Here is an 18,356-nt window from a genome sequence, read left to right as displayed (position 1 = left end):
GGTGCACAAGATTACAGTTCAGGACTTATAAATTGATGGAAGTGAAAGCAGTGGATTGTTCATGACTTTCCTCTTGCTTGGAGGTCACTATTCTCTTAGTTGAACACAAATCTACAGCAGGAAACCTGTTGCTCACCAAAATGTATTTCCAAGAATATCCTGCTTTCATGTGTGGGAAAACCACATTTTACACTAAGTTTTTAGTTTGTGACAAGGAATGGAGCTATGTCTGCATGAAGGTAGATTAGCCCGTCCTTCGTATGTTTGGCTTATTACTTGCGATATTATTACTCTCTTTTGCTCTGGCTACTAAGATGTTAGTAGCCCCAAAAATACTAATCGCAGTCTTTTTTGATAAGCAATTATAAATTGGTGAAGGCTCTGTGGATCTATTTCTACGTTGGTTCCTTTAGTTCTGGCACTGCCTAGTGCTGTAACTTTCCTATAAAGGGTTCCGAGCCATCACCCAGGACCTCCATAAACCAGGGATTCACCAGCCTGTCACCAGGTGCCACCAGCTACACGATCTTCCACATAACTAGGTCTGGAGTGGTAGTCCTTGGACGAGCATGATCAGGCAGCCACCATTACTTGGTCTTTCTGCTTCCATTCCGACTGGATCAACCTCAGCATGGTCTTGAGTCCAATAAGTCCCTCACAAAAAACCTCTGGATTCCATGTCAGAGATATTATTTGGCGACAAATATTGTGTTTGTAGATCAGGTACATTTCCTTCCCTCTTCTGCCCTAATAACTTAAAACCCATGATAGAATTCATGTCCCTCATTTCCAAATCCTCATAAAAGATGGATTCATTTTCTTTCAGCTGCTTTTTTGTTCTTTTTATTTTCTTCATTCTTGAAAATGCAGTACACTCTTGAAGGCTTGTGAAGATGGTAATTGTATTTCTCTTGCTGCTTGTATCGGAATCCTCCTATTAATGAAAAATCATGGCTAGCTCTATTACCAGTGCTCTGCCCAATACTGGGATTAACCGAATTTCACTCTCTTCTTCTTCTTCTTTTTTTCTTTCAAATTTTGTTGCTTTGCTCTTCCTTTGTATTCTTTGCCTTGAAATAGTTTGTCCATTGGATAAGAAGACAGAAATTTTATCAAATGAGAGATCAACTTATTTAGCCTTTGAAAGAGAACCAATCATTTATGGACATTTGACCATAAAATCCATCAGTTATTTCAAATATGAAAAATGGACCTAAATACTGTTGTTACAAACTCTTGTGATTTAGTGCAGTTCTTTAGGCATTGTACCTTGCTTCTCCCTTTGCTGCTCCTTGAGAAATATATATAAGGAAGTCTATGTTGAAGATACAAGAAAGTAAATAAAAGTGTGCTTCTTTAAAGACTTAAAACTTTTAGGTGGTACATGGAGTTCAACATGGTATCAAGACAACTTTTGGTACAACCATTCTCGTGCTCGTAGGAAAGTCGGCTTCCTCTCGCAAGTTAGTTTATTGAGCTGCTTTTGGTCTATCTCTCAATTTAGTGTGTTGAGTCATTAACATGGCTCTAGACACATCTTTACACAATTTAACACAGTATCAGAGCAAGCAGAAGTTGTGAGTTCAAAGTCTTACCGTCATTCACGTGCTTGACCTATGAAAAAGAATCAGTATGCGTCAAATGACAATGAGGGGTGCATTGAAGGTATAATTAGGTAAATAAAAATGTACCTTGTCTAAAAGTTTGAGGCGTTAAATAAGGTAGTCACTCAATCCATAGTGTAACTGGTTCACATATATCAGACGTGTCTGATAGTATACAACAAATCCATGTATTACCCTCTCAGCCTATAAACCCTTTGAGACAATTTTAAGATTTTCCCTTCTTCTCTGCTAGCTACAGCCACATTACATGGCACTTGTATATTATGTGAAGATTATATAATGTGGAATGTCGACCTAGTATTATGTCTTGCTTTGCAAATGTAAACTTTTTTTACCTTGTATCAGAGTATGTGGCAATAGCTCTTTTCCACTACGAAATCTGGGGAAGTAGAAATGGGATTACATTGCATGTAGACAGCCAGAATTTTGAAAGGATTTCCTAATAAGAATGGCGATCCATTTCCTCCTTGTAAGGTTTCAGTCTTTGGTTGTTCAGATACTACTGATGCTGAGGAATTCTAGCAGAGGCTCGCTGGAGAACTGAAGCGCTCGCGATTTGCAATCTAGACCACTAAATATTTATGTTTGTTAACTTCCGTATATTGTGGGTATCAGTTGGAATATTCAGGAATTGCTAATAAGTTGCACTCGTGCTAGTTTTACTGATTTTTTTTGGTTTTAGCCATTGATTGATGAATCAGGTCAGAACATTGGACGATAAGATAAATTAGTAGTCATAACTTTCTCATCAAATCCTAAAAGATGTAGAAACTGGGAGCTTACATCGCATGGAGTATATGCCATGGTGGGTTCAAGAAGATGGTTATAAGTTGTAGGAGGTTGTTTAGTGGAAGGAGTAGCTTTATCATCAACTCAGAATAGCCTACTAAATCAATTCCCACAGTTACAAATTTTTGCATCCAAGGGTCTGGCCTAGTGATCAAAAGTGGGCGCAAACCTTAGAGACCAGGACTCAAATACAAACCACAAGATGATTTCTTCCGCAACATAATCCCTTGTGAGGAGTTATTTTGTACCTTTTTTTGGTCGGAGATAGTTGAGGTGTTCAGTAGGTCATTGGAGACAACTTAAATGGGTCATTTATATATTTTTCCATTTAAAAATGCTTGTCCATTACAAAACATGTTGTCAGCCACGTCGCAATTCTGGCGCTTAGAATTATTTTTTTCTGCCTTTTTAGTATTTTGAATAACATATTGTATTGATTAACCTAAAAAGAAAATAAATTTTAAATAGCAAGAGAGAATTCTAAAAATTTCATCAATTTGAAGATACCATATATTTTAAAGAAAAAAAAGACTTAAAATAAGACCTTTCAGTTTAGCGAAGAGCCAAACTGCAATTGTCTTTTGCATGTTCTTTTTTTACGGTAAACAAATTACAAAACTTTGCACAAAAAGATATTTTGAGATTTGGTATTTAAACCTCGTCTTTGTTTTTAAAAGTTTGCAGATATTAGACCAAAGTGGCAAGCAAATTATGCCCAGCGCTTGTTCCAAGCTATCCCCCCCCCCCCCCCCCCACACACACACAACTTTGAGCAAGTTATGCCACGTCAATATATTTTTGCAAAAACTTACTTAAACCAGGACAACGTTTAAATAAAAGTCTGAAATAATCCTATCTGTGCAGATCTCCCAACAAATCACATGAATCTTTTGAAAAGGGAAAATATAACAAAGCACATGGACCTTAGAAAGTCCAAGGACTAACAGCCTATATATCAATTGCAAATAAAGCAGGCCCTTTCTTTTTTAAAAGAGATTTTTACACGATTGTTCCTATTTAAAGATTATTTTCATAAATAAAAGTACTCTTTGTTTATTTTAAATTTGAAAGTTTTTTTTTTAAAAAAAAAAACCTTTTTAGCAGAATTGAAAGATTATGTGGTTATTTAAAAAATTTACTGCCCCACAAAATAAGCAATCTGTTTCTTTCCTTGCATTAATTATGTCAAGAGAAAACTACCCTCTATAGTCCCTCAAAATTTTAATAGCCCATGTTTTGTCCTACTTACAAAAGATGGCCCTTCGGCCCAAACGTATTGCATATAGTAGCCGAAAGGAATAAACATGACAACACAAGCGCCTGTAGCTCAGTGGTTAGAGCGCTTGTTTCCTAAGTTGAAGGTCACAGGTTTGACCCTCACCTGGCGCGATAGAGCAACCCTTTTTTGCCTTTTTGAATGTACTTCTGGATCTGATAAGTATTAGCTAACAGTTGAATGAAATATGTAATGCAGGTCATATACGAAATGTCTATTTTTGTATATTTTTTGTATAATAACAGTCTATTTTTGTATATTTTTTGTATAATAACAGACTATTTTTGTACTATATTTTTTGCATAGTGATAGTCTATTTTGTATATTTTTTGTATATTAATAGTCTATTTGTATAGTGACAGCCTATTTTGTATATTTTTTGTATAGTAACAGTCTATTTTGTATAGTGACAGTCTATTTTGTATATATTTTGTATAGTGAGAGCTAATTGTATATAAATTGTATAGTGGTAGTCTATTTAGTATATTTTTATATAGTGATAGTCTATTTTATACATATTTTGTATAATGGCAGTCTATTTAGTATATTTTTTGTATAATGACATTCTATTATTGTATATATTTTGTATAGTAACACTCTATTTGTATATAAATTGTATAGTGACAGTCTATTTGTATATAAATTGTATAGTGACAGTCTATTTTGTATAATTTTTGTATAATACCAGTCTATTTTGTAGATATTTTAACTTTTTTCATAGTCATCTCCTCTGTTCTTCCTCTTATTGAGAAACCAGCCACCGACGTCCATGGCCTTACAGTTGCTGAAAATGGTAACAAGATCGCCGGAGTTTTAAATTTTTAGTCAAACATCTTCAAAATATTATCTACATATTTACAGAAACTATAAGAGAAAATTAGAGAAAAAAGACAAGGTTGTCTCTCTCGTTGCTACACACTGCTCCTCTCGCTTTCCTCCTCTTCCCTATATGTTGCTGCTACTGAAATATGTTGATGTACAGGAACCTATTCAACTCCAAGGACACCTTTTCTTTCTCCATTTTTACAATTATTTTGCTTTTTGCTTTTTGTTTTTTAGCTGCTGGTAACAGATGCTTGCACACACCCCTTTTCCTTTTGTTTTGATGTTGATTTAACGGGTAAAAGTTCAGATCTTCTTAGATCTGGTCGATTCTAGGATTTTTCGGCGTTTTGCTGTTGTTTTAACGGGTAAAAGTTCAGATCTTCTGAGATCTAAGATTTTCCAGCGAGGGAATTCGTTCAGTGAAGTTTCCGGCCAGCACTTGTCATTATTTTTAGGCTATGACTTGTATGGGTCAATCTGTGGGCTACCGGATGATATTTGTTTTGCCCGATGGGCTATAAATGAAGTTCTCTCTTATGTCAATGTTATTAATTTGGTACCTTCTCTCCTTCGTAAAGTTATCGTAATTTTTCAAAAACAATTCCAATTCTACCATCTCTCAACTCTTTCAGGATTACCACCAAAGGATGTGGTGCGTGGATGGGACTGCTCCTTCCTCAGAGGCGGAGCTAGAATTTGAACCTTATGGGTTCGATATAATAATCCTTTTAAGTTATTGGGTTCTTAATTAATAATTTGTACATATTCATTAGATTTCTTAATACAAATACAGGGTTTGAACAAAAGCTATTGGGTTCGGCCGAACCCACAAACAGTATTGTGGCTCTGCCCCTATCCTCCCTTAACCAAAGGTCTCGAGTTCGAGCCCTGGGTATGGAAAAATCCTTGGTAAGGAACACTTCCCCCCGAATGGGGTCCTACGCGGTATTAATCCGGATATAATCGGGCTCGAATGCGGGTAGGGGATACTGAGTAGAAAACCAAAAAAAAACTCTTTGAGGATTCATCTTCTTATTATTCTTTTTCGAATATTTTAAATCTCTGGATACTAAATACTTTAGTTCTTTATACACATTATATATTACTAAATATTTTAAGTATAGTATATAAAAATACATGTAATGTGCTTAAGATACACATTATATACTACATATATTTTTGGAATAATATATAAATATACATGTAATGCACATAAAATACATACATACATACATACATACATACATACATACATACATACATACATACATACATACATACATACATACTACTAATATTTTTAGAGTTTTGTAGAGTTTTTGAGAGAAATCTTTATTTTCTTGCCTTAAAAAAATAGAGACTCCCTAGAAGGAAAGGAATTCTTGGGAGTGTATTTTTACTCAATTCATGATTCTTCAGAGAGATTCTTGGAACAATAATTGGACGTAATTCTTGGATAGTTAATTATTGAACGTAAATTTCCTTTGGCCGAAAATGAAATATTTGGTTTACTATTATAAATATAAGTATCATATATTATTTATGGAAAAGGGCTAGATATGTCCATGTACTATTGAAAATTAGTTATCAGTATCCCCTGTTATATTATCCTTTCATGATCTACCCCTGTCGTTCCCATTTTGATATTTCTGCCCCCACATCTAATGGCGTCGTGCCCTGCTTACACGTGGTAGCTTTTAAGTGTCCAGGCCCATTTTTCTTTTTTAACCTAGTATACATACCCGTAACTCCAGACCCATTTCCGTTACCTTTTTCACTCTCCTTAACTTCATTATATTAGTGCAATTTATAACTTTTCGTTAAATCCATCTCTTTCTTTATTTGGATTAGTTCTTTCTTTTTACAAAATTCTCTCTCCTTAAAAACCAATATTTTTCACTGGTCTAAGCTAACCTAGTGTGAATAAAATTAGCGCATCGTTTTGAGCTCTAGCACGTCGTTCGGTGATTTAAGGCCTTGAGCAGCTTCACTTCAGACATTATGACTTATGCGCATGGTCGGAACCGGAATTTCGGAAGTTCAGAGTTGATTTGGAAAGAGAATTCTCATTTCGGAAGCTTTAAGTTGGAAGAATTGACTAAGGTTGGATTTTTTAGTAAATAACCTCAGAATCGGGATTTGAAGATTCCAGCAGGTTCGTATGATGATTTCGAACTTGGGCGTATGTTCGAATTTTGGATGACATAGAGTGTTTCGGCGTCTATTGTAGAAGTTGGCATTTTGAAAGAAATTCATAAATTTGGGTTGAAGTGCATTTCAATGTTATCGAAGTCCGTTTGGGATTTTGAGTCTGGGAATAGCTCCGTATGGTGATTCTGGCATTGGGAACGCGTCCGGATGTGGATTTGGAGGTTCGTAGGTCATTTTGGAGTCGTTTGTCAAAAGTTAGAAATTTAAAAGTTTTTGAGAAGTTTGACCGAGAGTAGACTTTTTGATAGCGGGGTCTGATTCTGATACCGGAAATTGAAGTAGGTCTGTAATGTCGAATGTGACTTGTGTGCAAAATTTGAGGTAAATCGGACGTGGTTTGATAGGTTTAGGCATGGAATGTAGAAGTTTGAAGTTCTAAAGTTCATTAAGTTTGAAACGGGGTGTGATTCATGATTTTGATGTTATTTGATGCGATTTGAGGCCTCGAGCAGGTCCGTGTTATGTTGTGAAACCGGTTTGTGTAATTGGACGGGGTCCCGAGGGCCTCGAGTGTGTTTTGGGATGGTGCCGGATCATTTCGGGCTATTTTGGACTACTGTTGCTGGTATCTGGTTTCCTTTATCGCTAACGCGAATGGTGTCCCGCGTACACGAAGAGCAAAGTTTGAGGCTGCAGAATTCTGACGTGGAGGTCGTGAACGCGAAGGGGTTGCCTGAGGACCTATGCGAACGCAAAGGGCCAATCGCAAACGCGTAGAAGGAAAGGGGGAGTTGGGCCTGGAGTCATTTAGCCTTCGCGAACGCGAAGAAGTGGAGTCTTCGCGAACGTGAGGCTTTGATCGCGAACGCGAAGAGGAAAATTGAAGGCAATGCAAGTTTGGCCTCCGCGAACGCGAGGGGTTTTCCTCGTTCGCGAAGGAGGGTCGTCTGGGCAGTGTTCTTTTAAAATCGAGGATTTGACTCATTTTCTCTTTATTTCTTCCATGAGAGGCAATTTTAGAGCAATTTTGGTGTGTCATTTCCAGCATCTTTTACGGGATAAGTGATTTCTTCTCATTGTGAGTTAAATACATGGTCTATATATGAATTTAGACGTGAAAATTTGTAGAAATTGTGAGATTTAGAAGAAAACCTAGAAATTGATATTTTTGATTTTGGCCACGAATTTGGGCATGGAATTGGGAATAAATTATATATTTGAGCTCATGGGGTTATGGGTAAATTTTATCTTAAAAACATTCGAATCCGGGCACGTGGGCCCGAGGGTGATTTTATCGACTTTTCAAGCGGAGTTGGGAATTGTTGCAAATTGAATTGTTATGAGTATTAGAGTATATTTTCATTGGTTTGTGCATTGTTTGGTTAGCTTTGGAGCGTTGGGCATCGGTTTGAGGTGTTAGAGTAGCGTTGGAGCCGGTTATGGAACTTCGGAGCGAGGTAAGTCTTCTTTCTAACCTTGTAAGAGGGAATTACCTCATAGGTGAACTAAATTATTATGTGCTTCTATTTGTGGGGGATACGTACGCACGAGGTGACAAGAGTCCGTATGTAGCTACTAGTTATGCCTATGTCCGGGTAGTTTTAGGCTCGCATCATGTCTGGTTGATGTTGTTATTGATTTATGTTTATTGTTTGCCTTGAGAGGGAGAGAGATTGAGTTTGCTTATTAAATGTTTTGAAAGGAGAGAAATTGAAGGATATAAGATTTAAAAGGTTTCATTTGAACTTCGTAATTTCGATAGGAATTGAGGAATATTATAATAGTTTAAGAAATCTACGTGTAACCGCATCGCATGTATGTTTCGCGAGCGGGGTAATTTTCTTAAAAAGCTACAAGCTGAATTTTCCTTATTTTGAAAAGAATCAAGAAAGAGATATGATTTTAAATGTTAAATTTATATTTGACCACGTCACAAGTATGATCCGCAAGGGGGGCAATTCCTTAAATTTATATTTGACTGCATCGCACGTATGATTCGCGAGCGGGGTATTTTCTTCTACTACTCTTATGGGATCGGGCCGTTCTCCTCGGTAAGATTTATGTACCACACTCTCATGGGAGCGGGTCGTTCGCCTCAGCAAGTTAATAGATGCATCTTTGGTTCGCGTCGTTCGACCCTCGGCAATGCACAATTTACTTTTATGTTGGATCGGGCCGTACGCCTCGGCATTTCCTATATATATATATATATATATATATATATTATTCTCATGGAATCATGTATTACATTTGGCTAGAAGCCAGTGTATCTGAGGATTTTTCCCTGATTTGAATTTTGACAACCTCTTGATGACATCTACTATATATATATATATATGCTCCGGTTACGGAGGGAACTTGCTAGTTGAGAGCTTGAGTAAAATTATAAAGAGAGGAATTGTACCACGTATTTTATACATGTTTACTTCATATATTTACTTTGTTTCATATTTATTCACTTCTTTACTGTATCTGATACTATTGGGCCACTTGTAAGTTCGAAGTCGAGCTCTCGTCACTACTTCTTCGAGGTTAGACTGGATACTTACTGGGTACGCATTATTTTTGTACTCATACTACACTTGTTGTGTATATTTGTTGCACATGTATGTCTAATGGCCTAGTGGATGCAGCTGCATCGTTGATACGGAGACTTAGGTGAGCTACATCTCTCGAGACAACCCGCAGCCAACAGAGTATCCTTCAGAGTATTGTATTTTTCTTTTTTATCCAAATTTATATTCCGAACAGTTATTGTACTTCATTTTATTTCCTAGTTATTTCTCATGCACTTGTGACACCGGGTTTTGGGGTGATTATGGGATATTCAGTATTGAAATCAGAAAATATTATTATTTATTTTATAAAGTTCATCTGTTACTGGTGGATTTGAATAAAACGTTATGATTTCAAAAATATAAAAAAAGAATTTAATTAACTAATTAGTGTTGGCTAGCGTGACAGTGGTGTCCAGTGCCATCACGACCCTTAATGAATTTTGGGTAGTGACAACATGGTATCAGAGCCAGGTTCACTTACGTCTCACGAGTCATGAGCGAGTCTAGTAGAGTCATGCATATCGGTACGGAGATGTCTGTACTTACCTTCGAGAGGCTACATGGGTGTTAGGAGCACTTCCCTTCTTGATTCCTCGTCGTGCGGTTTGATTCCTTTGAGGCTTATGCCTGTGTTTCCTTCCTACTCAATCTTATGCGACGTGAAACACTTGATATCGATCGAATTGAGGAATTGTAATGGTACTATAGATGTGGTGCATGATGTTTCTCCCGGCGTACTTGATTAGGCTACTGTTGTCGCCTTGCGGAAGGTCGTTCTGTCATTTCAGCTTAGTATCAGAATTACTTAAGGCTTTGAGATTTGGTATTGATTGTTATGACGATTCGTGCATTGCTATCGCATAGTATTGGTGATGGTAGGATGTTTGTCTATGTGTCGAGGTAGTGAATGACTTCAAAGGAGGTATACTCAGTGCATGATTCAAAGATTCAGTATTCAACTTCTGGAAGAAAGGTAGTCGGGCTATAAATGTTCAGGTTTGGGTTGATGGAGTAACGAGATTGGTATTTTTGAGCGTGGTGGAATTTTCATTCGTGATGTGATGTCATTGTCCTTGTTGAATACGTTAAGTTCGTTGATATTATGGTTTTCTTCAATTCGCCTTTCTGGCAGAGTAGCATATGGATTTTGTGGTAGGATGACTATACGCCTTGAGAAGAGGTTAGAGCAATTTGGAATTCATGGTGGACAGTGACTAGGTATACGGACTTGATTTAGAATAGTGACTATTATACAGGAGATGTTGGATACTACATAAAAAAGCTGCTTGATATGAAGAAGGGTACAACATGACTTTGGATTGAAGTGTACTGTCACACCTTTTAGTTGATGTCCATTAGAAGTGAATGGACTCATATGACTGGCGAATAAGTGCGGGCTCAGGATGGTTACTAATTTTGCAGTAATTGTACCTAGTGCAACGACTAAGGAAGAATCTTGGTGGGTTCCAGGTTTATGCAATGGTAGTTTCAAGCTAAGTGGGAGCGTCACACTGCCTACGATTGGATTTTATGGTTATCTACTTGTGAGGTTTCTGGTGATAGGCACATTGATGGGTTATTACGACTAAGAAAAGAGAATATCAATGGTGATTTGAGCAAAGGATTTGAGGAATCCTTAATCAATTCATGTTCAGGCTTTGGGAAGATTTAGGATTTATGCTTCGTGTAGAGGTGATTTACAAGGGAAGTGATTCAGCCAAGTGCCTCTTTGAGAGGGTGTTTATGTGCTAGAAGAGCCTTGGAGTTTGATTCTATTCAGGACCAAGTCAGAGTGGGTGACTCTCAACAACGGTCCTAGTGGATTCAAAAGTTGAAGTGTGGTGCCTGGGGAATTCGAGTCCATAATATGGTTGAGTATTGAGATTTTGCAGTGGATTATGAAGAAGGGGCTTGGAGTGTCCTACGTTATCTTCGGTTTGTAGTGTGGCATTTGGAGGAATGAGGGAAAATGATTTCAGATGCATGAAGAAATTATCAGAATAGGTGTATTAGTTAAAGGCGCGAATATGCGCACAAGGAGGGTATGAGATGGTTCGTGGGTTTTGAGACAACGTGGTCTCGTGGAATAAGGTCACTCAAAATGAGTGCGGATTTGGGTTCGTTATGTTTTGAATGGAGCTATTATTATTCCTGATGCAAGTCCAGAGTAAATTAGAAGAAGTCGAATCGGCTAGAAATGGTTGAATAGGCATGATGGTGACAATGATTAGTTCCTTCAGCGCGTTGAGTTATGCATATGATTTGTGGCGGTACGTGCGAGGCTTGACGGCCGCCGAAATTGATTTATATTTGGAGGCTGATCGGCTCCAACCCTACACCACTATATAATGGCAAGGAGTGGTCGATGCAGCTTTTACCCTTAAGGTCGGGATTGATTTCCACAAGGAGTTAATATTGGTTAGAAGTTGGGTTTCTATCTAATCTAGCTATGCGTGTTGCTTTTAATTGCACTTCTAACCATATTTGAATTTGTTCTATACTACTTTTAATGCTATTGATTGCTGAAAATAACTAAGTACAATATTTTTGTAAAGTTTTCTCAAGTAATAAAAAGCATTAGGGAAGTGATTTACACCTAGGCGAGTATCTAATGAGATCTAAAATTTAGGACAAGCTTGTTATATTTGGGGTCGTGATATAACCATTACACATAATTACTCACTCTATACCTCTCGGTAGTTTGAGCGACTTTGCCCTAATTGGCTTTCTCAAGCCCAATTGAGTGTTCAAACAAGATAAGTAAAATTGGCTCAAGTCGGATATTACTATCTCTAGGTTTAACTCTTTAATTGGGGCTATCAATCTCTTGAGTGCACCCCAATTTCTTGTTAGCCTAATTTTCCTAGACTTAGTTCATCTTTCTCAAGAAGAGTTTAAGTTATAAAGGCGTGAATCAGTATTTTCAACCACCAATTCTAAAATTAAAACATGAATCAAGCTAAATATCACTAACCCATAAACAATTAAGCCCTAAAATAGAAGAGCCATTAAATACCCACACTAGGGTTGGGTCACAACCCTAGCTAATGGAGTTAGCTACTCATAATAAAGGTAGAAATCAAAGATGGAGATGAAATATAAGCCATAAAAGTTGATTACAAGAATAAAATCTAAGAAATTAAGCTAAAGCTACTCTAAGATTACTCAAAGTAGTAAAATACGACTGTTCACGAGCTCCTTGATACAAAAGATGACCTAAAAATCTGAAAAAGATCTATTTATACACAGCTGAAATTACTGGACAAAAATACCCCTATGGAGGTTCCGTTGTCAGCGCAATATTGAGCGCCTCAACGCTTGGACTTTCAAGACCGCGCAAAAGCAAGCGCGGACCACGTTTCTTCCATTTTGTACTGGGACTGGGCTTGATTTCGCTGGGAGCGTAAATGAGACCGCCTTAGTGTTGTCTTCAACCATGGCCGCATAAAATGTTCGCGGACCGTGCTCTTCATTTGAGCTCAAATTTCCAGGCCTCTGATTCTCTATTTCGCCCTCAGCGGAATTTGCATCGCGGCCGCGTGAAGTATTCCCTGCCGCGCTATTTCATCGCGGTCAGCGGTCTCTGTTGCATCCCAAAACACCTTCTCTGAATCTTGATTCTGCGGACCGCGTAATTGTGATCGCTTCAGTGGTGGACCTTCTGCGGCCGCCCTTTTCCTTCACTGTCAGCGCTTTTGTCTCAACTTTGAACTTGTGCAATTTTAACTCCTTTATGAGTTGGTTATGGCTTTCTTGCCTCATTTTGACCAAACCCTGCAACAAGCACAATAAGTTAGTTTTGGAAATACTTTTACACATTTTTTATCTAAAACCTAAGCAAAAGAGAGCATAAGATAGGCTAGAATCTGTAGTTATTAGAGACACTTGAGTATTATGGATGGTTAAGTGTAGATGGATTCTGGGAGAGTTATGGTGGCTTAGGTCACTACTAGAGGATTCTATTTTTCTGTAGTTGTGGGAATCCTGTCATGTATTGCAATGATTCTTTTGAAAGGAGTTAAGCGAAAGGTTTCTATAAGATGAAGTGTTTTCCCTATTAGTGGCTCAAGAGTTAAGATGAAATTTTTGTACTCTTGTGTATTGGCATGATTAGGTGCAGTGAGTAGCATGGGAATTAGAAGTTGAGGATCAAGGTTGTGGTTCGATATTGGCAAGTATGTCACGAGCTCGGATGAGCAGGAAAAGGATTTAGATATTTAGAGTAAGCTGGTGTTATCTTCAGCGTTACCAAGATTGGTGTCTTGTATAAGAGGCTTTGTGTATTGATTTGTGGATTCTTGATTCGCTTTACAACATTAGTGCGACCTATGGTATGAATGTACAGACTTGTTACCTGGTACGGAAGGTCATGGGAGTGTATCCCACGGGAAGATTGTATAAGTGTGATATGTAGTTGCTTGATTGATTGAAGAATTGAAACAAAGTATGAAGATTGTGGTAATATCGCTAAGTTGGGAATTTGTGCCTGGAGGGTGCTCAGTTCATTTGGTTGTGGATTGTGGAAGTTTGTTCCGATTATGATGGTTGTTCTTGTGTGTTATGGGGAAAAAGGGTTATTGTGAATCCTTGAAAGGTGGTTAGCCCAGTGTGGTATGTTTAGAATCAACTTGAGGTTCGTGGATGGATCTAAATGTGAATATGGGCTCTATATCAAGCCGGGTGTGTATCTCAGCATAGCGCTCCTTATGGAGAAGTATTCGGACGTTAGACGATACTTTATCGTCGGCTATTTCATGTAATACTATATGGTGACGTGTGAGTTGTGAAACAACTTAATAAATTTCATATGTATTGAGGTTCTGCGAAGCGATGATGTTATGTGAGCATGATGACTCTCGAGATGCAGGTCGTTTATTGCACCTTAGTCGTGCTTGAGTTTTGTAGCGTACGATGCTATCTGTCTCCCAAGGAATTTCATTATGCATTTTGCGTGCTTGTGGTTGAGATTAGAGTATTTCATAGGTATGAGCATTTTAGCTCGATAAGTAATTCCTTTATAGATTATTATGTGTGGATCGGGTGGCACGCCGCCATGAGTATCATGGTTGGATCAGGTTGCACGCTACAACAGTGTGATGTTAGTTAACAATTTCCCATATCTATTCTTATGTGTTTTGTTTCCCATATTCTAAGGAAGGTCCATAATATATTTTCTGTTGTCTAATTAGTTACGCGGATTAAGTAGTCCTTTCCAGAGTTCATTTCATTATGGATCACATTCGAGTTTGTAGCTTGTTGGCACATTGCAGCATTATATGAGATTGGGTAGCTTATACTGGGTGAAAACGAGATTATCAGACATGGGATTAGTGCAATCGGGTTTATATGAAGAATATTAAAGAACAATTATCGTTGTGTGGTTCAGAATGAAGTAATGGTTCTTGTCAGGAGAAATGACTCCATGATTTGTTGACTCGGCAGTTGGTTATGAGTTTCTACACACCTTTTACGTCGCGACAGTATTGCAAGAGTGGGAACGAGACTTATATGTTTCATGAGATGTGTTGTGAGCATCAGATTCGTGGAATTTTGGCTATTATTATCAGATGATGTTATTATGATCATGTGGGTTATGCAGCACATAGTGCGGATTCAGCAAAGGTATGCAGTCATGTATTGGTGCACCATGTAGTGATTGATGCGGTGTTCGTATGTTGGAAACAGGTCTGGTAGAGAATTTCAGATGTTAGAATATTTCTCTAAGGCTAAATAGACTAAAAAAAGTGGAATCTTTAGATTTACTCGAGCAAATGCGCTCAGCTGAGTTGTGGTAGCACGAGTAGGTGCACAAGGTGTTAAACAATGATTTCAGACATCTCTAGAGCAGTTCTTAGCACGTTCGAGGACGAATGTATATTTAAGTGGGAGAGAATATAATGATTCGACCGGTCATTTTAAGCTCTAGCGTGTCGTTCGGTGGTTTGAGGCCTTGAGTAACTTCACTTCAGGCATCGTGACTTATGCGCGTGATCGGAGTTGGAATTTCGGAAGTTCAGAGTTGATTTGGAAGAGAATTCTCATTTCGAAAGCTTTAAGTTGGAAGAATTGACTAAGGTTGGATTTTTGAGTAAATAACCTCGAAATCGAGATTTGAAGGTTCCAGTAGGTTCGTATGATGATTTTGGACTTGGGCGTATATTTGGATCGGGTTTTGGATGAACCGAGAGCATTTCGATGTCTATTGTGGAAGTTGGCATTTGGGAAGAAATTCATAAATTTAGGTTGAAGTGCATTTCAATGTTATCGATGTTCGTTTAAGATTCTGAGTCTGAGAATAGCTCCGTATGGTGATTTTGGTGTTGGAAGCATGTCCGGATGTGGGTTTGGAGGTTCATAGGTCATTTCGGAACCGTTTGTCAAAAGTTAGAAATTTGAAGGTTTTTGAGAAGTTTGTCTGGGAGTGGACTTTATGATATCGGGGTCGGATTTCGATTTCGAAAATTGGAGTAGATCTGTAATGTCGAATGTGACTTGTGTGCAAAATTTGAGGTCAATCGGACGTGATTTGATAAGTTTCGGCATCGAATGTAGAAGTTTGAAGTTCTAAAGTTCATTAAGTTCGAATCGGGGTGTGATTCATGTTTTTGATGTTTTTTGATGCAATTTGAGGCCTCGAGCATGTCCATGTTATGTTGTAGGACTGGTTTGTGTGATTGGACGGGGTCCCGAGGGTCTCGGGTGTGTTTCGGGATGGTGCCAGATCATTTCGGGCTGTTTTGGATTGCTGTTACTGGTATCTAGTTTCCTTCATCGCGAACGCGAAGGGTGTCCCGCGTTTGCGAAGAGGAAAGTTTGAGGCTGCTGAGTTCTGGTCTTTGCGAACGAGATGTGGAGGTCGCAAACGCGAATAGGTTGCCTGAGGGACCTATGCGAACGCAAAGGGCCAATCGCGAACGCGTAGAAGGAAAGGAGGAGCTGGGCCTGGAGTCATTTAGCCTTCGTGAACGCGGAGCTCCGGCCGCAAATGCGAAGCAGTAGATCCTGTAGCCTTCGCAAACGCGAAGAGGAAAATTAAAGGTAGTGCAAGTTTGGCCTTCGCAAATGCGAGGGTTTTCTGCGTTCGCGAAGGAGGGTCGCCTGGGCAGTGTTCTTTTAAAATCGGGGATTTGGCTCATTTTCACTTCATTTCTTCCATGGGAGGTGATTTTTGAGTAATTTTGGAGTGTCATTTCCAGCATCTTCTATGGGGTAAGTGATTTCTTCTCATTGTGAGTTAATTACGTAGTCTATATATGGATTTAGACGTGAAAATTTGTAGAAATTATGGGATTTGGAAGAAAACCTAGAAATTGATATTTTTGGATTTTGGCCACGAATTTGGGCACTGAATTGGGAATAATTGAGCTCGTGAGATTATGGGTAAAGTTTATCTTCAAAAAATTTCGAAATCCGGCCACATGGGCCCGAGGGTGATTTTTATCGACTTTTCAAGCGGAGTTGGGAATTGTTGTAAATTGAATTGTTATGAGTATTAGAGTATATTTTCATTGGTTTGCACATATTTTGGTTAGCTTTGGAGCGTTGGGAATTGGTTTGATGTGTTAGAGTGGCGTTGGAGCCAGTTATGGAACTTCGGAGCGAGGTAAGTCTCCTTTCTAACCTTGTAAGAGGAAATTACCCCATATGTGAACTAAATTATTATGTGCTTCTATTTGTGGGGGCTACTACGCACGAGGTGACGAGAGTCCGTATATAGCTACTAGTTATGCCTATGTTCTGGTAGTTTTAGGCTCATATCATGTCTGGTTGATGTTGTTATTGATTTATGTTTATTGCTTGCCTTGAGAGGGAGCGAAATTGAGTTTGATTATTAAATGTTTTGAAGGAGTGAAATTGAAAGATATAAGATTTAAAAGGTTTCATTTGAATTTCGTAATTTCGATAGGAATTGAGAAATATTATAATAGTTTAAGAAATCTACGTGTAACCGCGTCGCATGTATATTTCGCGAGCGGGGTAATTTCCTTAAAAAGCTACAAACTGAATTTCCCTTATTTTGAAAAGAATCAAGAAAGAGATATGATTTTAAATGTTAAATTTATATTTGACCGCGTCGCAAGTATGATCCACGAGCGGGGCGATTTCTTAAATTTATATTTGACCGCATCATACGTATGATTTGCTAGCGGGGTATTTCCTTCTACTACTCTTATGGGATCGGGTCATTCGCCTCGGCAGGATTTATGTGCCACACTCTCATGGGAGCGGGTCATTCGCCTCGGCAAGTTAATAAATGCATCTATGGTTCGCGTCATTCGACCCTCGGCAGTGCGCAGTTTGCTTTTATGTTGGATCGGGTCGTACGCCTCGGCAGTTCCTATATATATATAATTCTCATGGAATCGTGCGTAATATTTGGCTAGAAGCTAGTATATCTGAGGGTTTTTCCCTGATTTGAATTATGACAACCTCTTGATGATATATATATATATATATATATATATATATATATATATATGTATATATATGCTCTGATTACGGAGGGAACTTGCTAGTTGAGAGCTTGATTAAAATTGTAAATAGGAGAATTGTACCATATATTTTATGCATGCTTACTTCATATATTTACTTTGTTTCATATTTATTCACTTCTTTACTATATTTGATATTAGTGGACCACTAGTAAGTGTCGAAGTCGACCTCTTGTCACTACTTTTTCGAGCTTAGACTGGATACTTACTGAGTACGCGTTGTTTTCGTACTCATACTATACTTGCTGTGCATTTTTATTGCACAGGCACATGTATGTCTAGTGGCCTAGTGGACGCAGTGACATAGTTGATACGAAGACTTAGGTGAGTTGCATCTCTCGAGACGACCCGCAACCAACAGAGTCTCCTTTAGAGTATTGTATTTTCCTTTTTTGTCCAAATTTGTATTTCAGACAGTTATTGTACTTCATTTTATTTTCTAGTGATTGCTCATGCACTTGTGACACCGGGTTCTGGGGTGATTATGGGTTATTCAGTGTTGAAATCGAAAAATATTATTATTTATTTGATAAAGTTCATCTGTTACTAGTGGAATTGAAGAAAACTTTATCATTTAAAAATATATAAAAAGAGAATTTAATTAACTAATTAGTGTTGGCTAGCCTGACATTGATGTCAT

The sequence above is a fragment of the Nicotiana sylvestris genome, chromosome 9 (assembly GCF_000393655.2).
Source record: "Nicotiana sylvestris chromosome 9, ASM39365v2, whole genome shotgun sequence".
NCBI lineage: Eukaryota > Viridiplantae > Streptophyta > Magnoliopsida > Solanales > Solanaceae > Nicotiana > Nicotiana sylvestris.
This window is presented reverse-complemented; position numbering follows the sequence as displayed.